Source organism: Oryzias melastigma, linkage group LG9, assembly GCF_002922805.2.
Source record: "Oryzias melastigma strain HK-1 linkage group LG9, ASM292280v2, whole genome shotgun sequence".
In the NCBI taxonomy this organism is placed as follows: Eukaryota; Metazoa; Chordata; class Actinopteri; order Beloniformes; family Adrianichthyidae; genus Oryzias; species Oryzias melastigma.
Genome location: NC_050520.1, coordinates 12,591,883 through 12,598,518, shown reverse-complemented (window position 1 = coordinate 12,598,518; position 6,636 = coordinate 12,591,883). Strand labels below are relative to the sequence as shown.

The 6,636-nt window shown below is 42.8% G+C and overlaps 1 long non-coding RNA gene across 1 annotated transcript; it reads right to left on the bottom strand.

Moving 5' to 3' along the window:
- Window positions 1–986: 986 nt before the first annotated feature.
- LOC112137791 lies at window positions 987–6,281 on the bottom strand. The gene is made up of 4 exons (XR_002917609.2): window positions 6,076–6,281; window positions 3,418–3,463; window positions 1,488–1,616; window positions 987–1,414 (listed from the first exon to the last, which is right to left on the bottom strand). It is a non-coding gene; the product is annotated as an uncharacterized LOC112137791 (long non-coding RNA).
- Window positions 6,282–6,636: the final 355 nt, after the last annotated feature.

Below are 6,636 nucleotides of genomic sequence, written 5' to 3'. Positions count from 1 at the left end.
ATTTCCATATGTATGATCATATATTACCTTTGGGACACAAAAAAACAAATAATTTATGAAATATTGATTATTTTTGTGGGCTCTAACCCAAGTGTTTTTTTTTTTTGCCTTTTTTTGGGCTAATTTGGCATTTAGCTAATATTTTTGCTAGATATCAGCTTCAGCGTTTTCAGCTATCAGCTTCAGTGATTTCTGCTGTTGGCTCTGCATTTTTAGCCATCAATTTCAGCATCTTCAGCTATCAGCACAACCATAAAGAGTGGCCAAATTCAGCTTCCAGCATTCACACTAGCATTATTGCAGGTAATGATACATATCTAGTTAATATTTATGGTAAAAAGTTATGGTTTTAAATTTTTAAACTGCATCTTAAGCTCAAAGGGGTTTTTGGGTGTTCAATAAATGTTTATCCTGTTCGACCAAATCACACAAGGAGCCAAAATCCAAAACACACATTTTGGATTTTGGCTCCTTGTGTGATTGAGTTTTAAGATAAAAAAAACAGGAAGAACTCTCCGGCCAAACCAGGTTTTTAAAAGTCCGGTTTTCTCTGCGTCCCTCAGGAACAACTCTTAACTCTTTCCTGACTGTCTGAAGTGGTCCAGTCAAGAATGGGGGGGCGAGCTCACGGATCGTTTGTTCTGACCTGTTGCTGGCAGTACAAACAGACGCAGTCAGGCCGGAGTGTTTGTTCACAGAGAAGCTGAGAGTCAGAAGACGATCTGTGCGTCTGAGAGCAGACACAGATAAAAACTGCTCCATTACAAAGCCGCTGAAGCAAACACAGAACATCATTGACCCGGCTGTTTACAGGGCAGCGGCGCACACACCGCTGTGACCAGCAGCATTCAAGTGCACCAGCAGCTGATATCAGCCCAGTGGGAGCCGTGAGGCTCTGCAAATAATCATACTCGCACTTTCATAATAACTAACTGCGCTTCTGTAAACCGTCTGAAAGTGTTTATTCACAAACAAACACGCAACCGTTTGTGTTTAAAAGCTTCAGCTTGTATTTATGAGAGCAGATGTGGACAGAATTCAGGAGAGGCTGCATGCAACATGCATCACACATCTACTTCATCTGGTTTTTAAGAACATGAAGGTATCAGTTTATAAGTTACTCCTGGGGGTTTTCTAAAAGACACTAAGGAAACACAACATGAGACTGAAAAGAGAAATAACAAAGAATCAAACATTACTGCATGAAAACACTGTTTCATTTTACAAAAGGGTGATGCACATTTCAACTTACATCACCCTAAAAAATATTTTATTAGTATTAATATAAATGTAAACATTGATGACTTCCAACTCATATTTCATTGTTCATGATGTAGACTTGATCTGCAGGTTTGAGGCCGCGGTTCTCTCCAGGTTAGAAAAGAGTCTCATTCCCAGAAATCACTAGGGAATCCTGCAACAGAAAAACATGACTGACAGCTGCTTATCATTCTGTCATCAAATGAAGATAAACATCTGCATGATACCAGCAAGAATGTAATTAAGCGTTCCTCCCTGCTGCTCCACGCTCCCTCGTCTGAACCACAGCTCCTCTCAGGACCCAGACTCTCTCCAGCTCAGGCTGTTCAGTCCTGCTGCTCCAGATCTCACTGCTCCTTTATGGAGAGAAAATAGACTCTTTTGATTTGAGTTTGAGTAATTCTTGTTTGTAACTCCTGTAATACATTTTGTGCATAACTTTATGTACTTGCAATTGTGTATTCCCATGTACAGAAATTAAAAAATATAATTTACACATGCTCAACTTTAAATTACAGCAGCTTAAGGCTAACTGCACACTCAGATATTTAAAATGTTATGCACCAATCATCAGATACAAACTACATTTACACACAAATCTGATGTGAGACTCTTTTCACGTCTCCAAGGTTCGTGTGTAAAAGATGCATTTACATGAATGAATTAATAAAATGGTTAATTTCAAGCTATCAAGAATAATACAGGAAAAAAAATAACATCACATTGAATCACAAGAAGATCGCTTGAAAGGGAGTGGAAGGAAGTGAACTTATATAATCCCACCTGACTCTACCATTTTCTCTACATGAATTATCAATATCTGGTTCAGGACTTAATATCAAATATTTATACACTACAATAATAAATTCAGGTTATAAGGAATCATTAATATCATTGATGTCATCAAATTTCAAAACATCTACAGACAAATCATTTATATTAATCAGTAACAATAATCTAAACATTCTTATTAAAAGACAATTTGAGCAGATCGAATTCATCAAAGAATTATTGTAATAATTTTAGTAATAATTTGAAAAGACAAAAAGATCAGGAACCTCACGTGCTCAGCCAGATCAGCGTGTTATTTGGATAGGTGATCATTAAGATAAACATTAGACCCCTTCAAGTGTTTACGTTGTTTCATCAGAGCTATCTTGTGCTTTCTATTCTCAAACCTGATCAGGATCGCTGGTTTATCCGTATTCTTTCTTCGAGGAAGCGGATGACAGATCTCAACAGTGTTTAGGTCCAAGGAAATCCCTTTAGACGCAAGAAATTCTCCAACTTGATCCTCTACGGTCAGGTTAAGATCCATCAAAGCTCCGATAGCATTCATCCTAACGCTGGTAGCATCACGCCGCACCCGCATCCGTGCTTGTTGATCCATGTCATGCATCCTCCTCTCCAGGAGATCTTGGCGATTGTCTAGTTGTTCGTCACGTGTCTTTTCTTGATGGAAATCCTCCACGAGTTGTAGCAGTGGTGATAGCTTAGCCTCAAGCTCCAACAGCGCTGATAGTTTAGCTTCATGCAGAAGAACAGGGGTTAGCTTAGCTTGAATGTCCGCGAGTGCAATTTTGAGCTCCGTCAACTTATCTTCAAAGTTTTTCTTCAGTGCCATGTTCAACTCCCCTCGTTGCGGTTGTTGTTTTGCAGTAGCTTGCAGATTAAAGTCGCTTATGAGGAACTTTAAAAGACTTTAAAAGCCGAAGAGTTGAGGAGAGCTGGAGACGCATCTGCTCATGACCCGGAACCAGAAGCTTTCCGATAAGCTAAATCCCAGTCCTCCCTTTGAACACGTCTTCTTCCTCTCCTTCTTCCACCAGCCGTGGTTCTCTTCTCCTTACTCCCCCCTGTAGGTCAACAGCAACGTTGCTAACACGAGCCACGACTGATCCAGAAAGTTCTGTCTGTGATTCTATCGACTGATTCTGTTTTACATCAGATGCTCTTCTTCATACACCCCGGTGTTTTACCCAGACTTGGGACCCTGACACCATAACCCCGGACTGCACCCCCTTGTGGTTGCCTTATTCACTGCATCATATTTCATTGACAGACTCCTTTTATGTGATGGCCTGCAGCTCAAAGGGATTTTTTTCATTGTTTCAGAAAGAAAACCAGAAGTTTATTTGCAGGCAGATGTTTCCTCACCTGTGCATGTACGCTGATGTTTGCAGAGCCGAGGGGGGGGCAGAATCTGCAGATAAAGACAGTAGCAGCAAATGTCAGATGTAATGGGTCTCAGTGTGGCTCTGCTGTCATTTTTAGATCTGTCTCCAGGCAACCCTCCGTAATTTCAGTCTGCAGGATGCTGCAGTTTCTGACTGAAAGCTTCTGGATCTCACTCTCAGCTGCTGTCCTGAGCGTGCACGGCGGCCATCCTGAGTGTGCACGGCGGCCGTCCTCAGATTAGCATTTTCTTAAAGTAGATTGTCTGGTGGTTAGGGCGCTCCGCTCCCATGAGGTTTGGTTTGCTGGGTTATTGGATTTGCTGCTGCTGCCCGGCTCGGTCCTCCTGGGTGTGGGGGCACACGGGGGCCTGTGCGCCTAATTACAGGCATTATCTCATTTCCCATTGTAAGGCACTGTTGTGCCATCTTCCACTTATTTAATTAGTCTTTTCACGGACTGGAAAGGTGCTTTTGGCTGAAAATGTAACATCTGCTTTGAAAAGCGACTCTGGTCGCGCGGCGGTTTATTCCACATCCATGCAGCCCTCAGTGTGCAGCGATTTGTCAACCAATTAGGAATCGTATTTACATGCTGGAGCACTAATCAAACAAATATGCTAAAACATTCTTTACATTGCCAGCCTCCTGTCTCTTCCATTTAACTTGATGGCTTCAAAGAGCCGGCTGCTGCTGCTTCCACTCCACTTGATCACATCATTTGCATTTTATATTGGTAAATCAAATTAAGCACCCGCAGCTTTTAACATGATTGACTGCAGCCGGGCTGCTCAGATGGGACTTATTCTGCTCAGAAAATTAGAGCATTTAATGCGAGAGCGGAGCGGAGAGGCCGGCTCGCCGTGTTCACAAAATCACATTCACTCAGCTAATTAAAATGATTTTTCCCCTTTTTGTCTGTGTTTGTCAAAGGCCTTTGATAGATTTGCCCACCTGCCATTTTACTGTACATGTGGCCCGGCTGCCCCCCCCTCTGTTGCTCCTCTCTCCCCAGGCTGCCATGTATGATTACTGTTGTACTACACGCCATCAGCTCAGCCAATAAGCAATCAATAAGCCTCATTTTGGCCGTTTAGCTCTTGATGGTACATTTCCCCCCATTTTAATGACACCAAGCTTCATTTGGAGGGGGGGGTCTTGCAAAACCTGAGCATTAATTACATTTGTTTGTTTCAGGCTCGTTCAAACGTGAAGGATTTAACACGTCTGATGCAGGAAGCTGCTTTGTGTGAAGCATCGATCCGAGTCGGAGGTCTTCCTGCTGGGGGGCCGTCTCCTGCTGCAAACCAAAAAATGAGGGGGCCCTACTTATTATTATTTCACACTGATCATAATTCAACTGCAGGTCTGTGACCCTCATTTGTGAGGAGGGAATTTCTCGGTTCTCTTCAAACACACGGCCGTCTGCAGCGGCAGGAGGAAGTTCCAGGAGCTGCAGAGAAGGAGCAAAGATGGGGGAGAGCCGTGCGGCGGGGAGCGCTCCCTCTGGAAATAATAGGTGCAGCTCAGCGCCGGCACCAGCCACTTCCCTGGAACGCAACAGTCAGCTTAATTGCAGCTTTTAGGATCATTACTGCTCCCATGTGACTGTCAAAATGGACGTGGCTGGGGGGCCTTTGACAAACAGGCGACCACCTCCCACCGCTCTGCAGTCACAGGAGGCGCAGCCATCACCAGGAGAAAAACACAGGCCTTGTTTGTTGTCCTCGCCGCCTTTAAAGCGCACAAAAGCCACAGAACATTCTGGAAATATCACACATTTTCCAGAGGAGCATTTTCATTCATGCGAGTGACAAAGAGACGTGAACACCCACCGCAGTGGTCTTCCTCTACAATGCAGATATTTAGGAGTGAAGAAAGCTCATTAGCTTGTTTACAGATGTTTTACTCGTCACAATAAATAAATACAATTAGGTTTAGATGGTGGAGCTTGGAGCAGAACGAAAACAAACACAACAAAAGGAGATATACGTCGAAAGCATGTAAAACTATCAAATACTCCATATAATAAGTTTGAGAACGTCCATCTGTGCACGAGAGCCACGAGCACTCACTCCAGCTCTGTGCACGTGCAACTCAACCTTTACCTCGGGTGTCAAACTCAATCGCACAAGGGCCCAAAATCTAAAAAAAACACCTTAGGTCGCGGACTGAACAGGATAAACATTTATAGAACACTCTAAAACTACATTTTTAAAACCATAACTTTTTAACATAATTATGAACTAGATATTTAGCACTACCTCCAATAATGCTAGAGTGAATCCTGTAAGCTGAATTTGGCCGATGAAGATTCTAGTGCTGATAGCTGAAGATGCTGGAATTGATAGCTAAAAACACTAAAGCTGATAGCTAGCTAAGATATTGGCTAAACTCCAAATTAGCCTAAAAAACAAACAAAAAAAGAATATCTAGCAAGTTGCTGAAAAAAATTGCTAAACTTCCAAATATCCTTAAAACAAAACAAAACAGGTAAACAGTAACTTTTTGAAATAATTATGAAATGATATTTTACTGTCCACAAAAAATGTCTTCATTCAAAGTTATACAAGTTAGAAATGAGCGCAAGATAACATCGGGTCATTAATAACAATAAAATTAAATGATAGAATAGAATTACCTGGAGGGCCGGATCCGGCCCCCGGGCCTTGACTTTGATATATGCTTTACTGGATTTCCAGGTGAACTTGTGCATAAATGCAGTAACAGGAAGTGTCTCCATCATGAATGATGTCATTTCCTCCAGTCATGGATAACAATTACTTGCTAGAAAAAGCGCTGAGTCATGGTGAGAGTCAGCAGACGGAGCTGTGGGCTCTCAGTCTGTGATAAATCCCTCACACACACACACACACATAGTCACGTGCGCAGAAGTCCGTCCTGACGAGACGCCTCATGATTCAGAAGACTAAAACTTTAGAGGCTTAAACAGAGACGAGTGTGTGTCTATGACACTGAACTGCACGTCGACGATGTAGTTCTCCACTTCACACATGCATGTGCATGTGTGCTCACGAGAGTGCATGTGTGTGACAGAGGGTTCCCTGCGCCTCCTCTCCTGACCTTTGCAGATTTCAGTTGTCATGGCAGTGAAAGGCTTGTGCATATCCTCTAATAGAGGAGGCACTTATTGGTAAAGTAAGAGGTGGGGGGGGCTCTTTGAGAGCCTCCACGATCATCC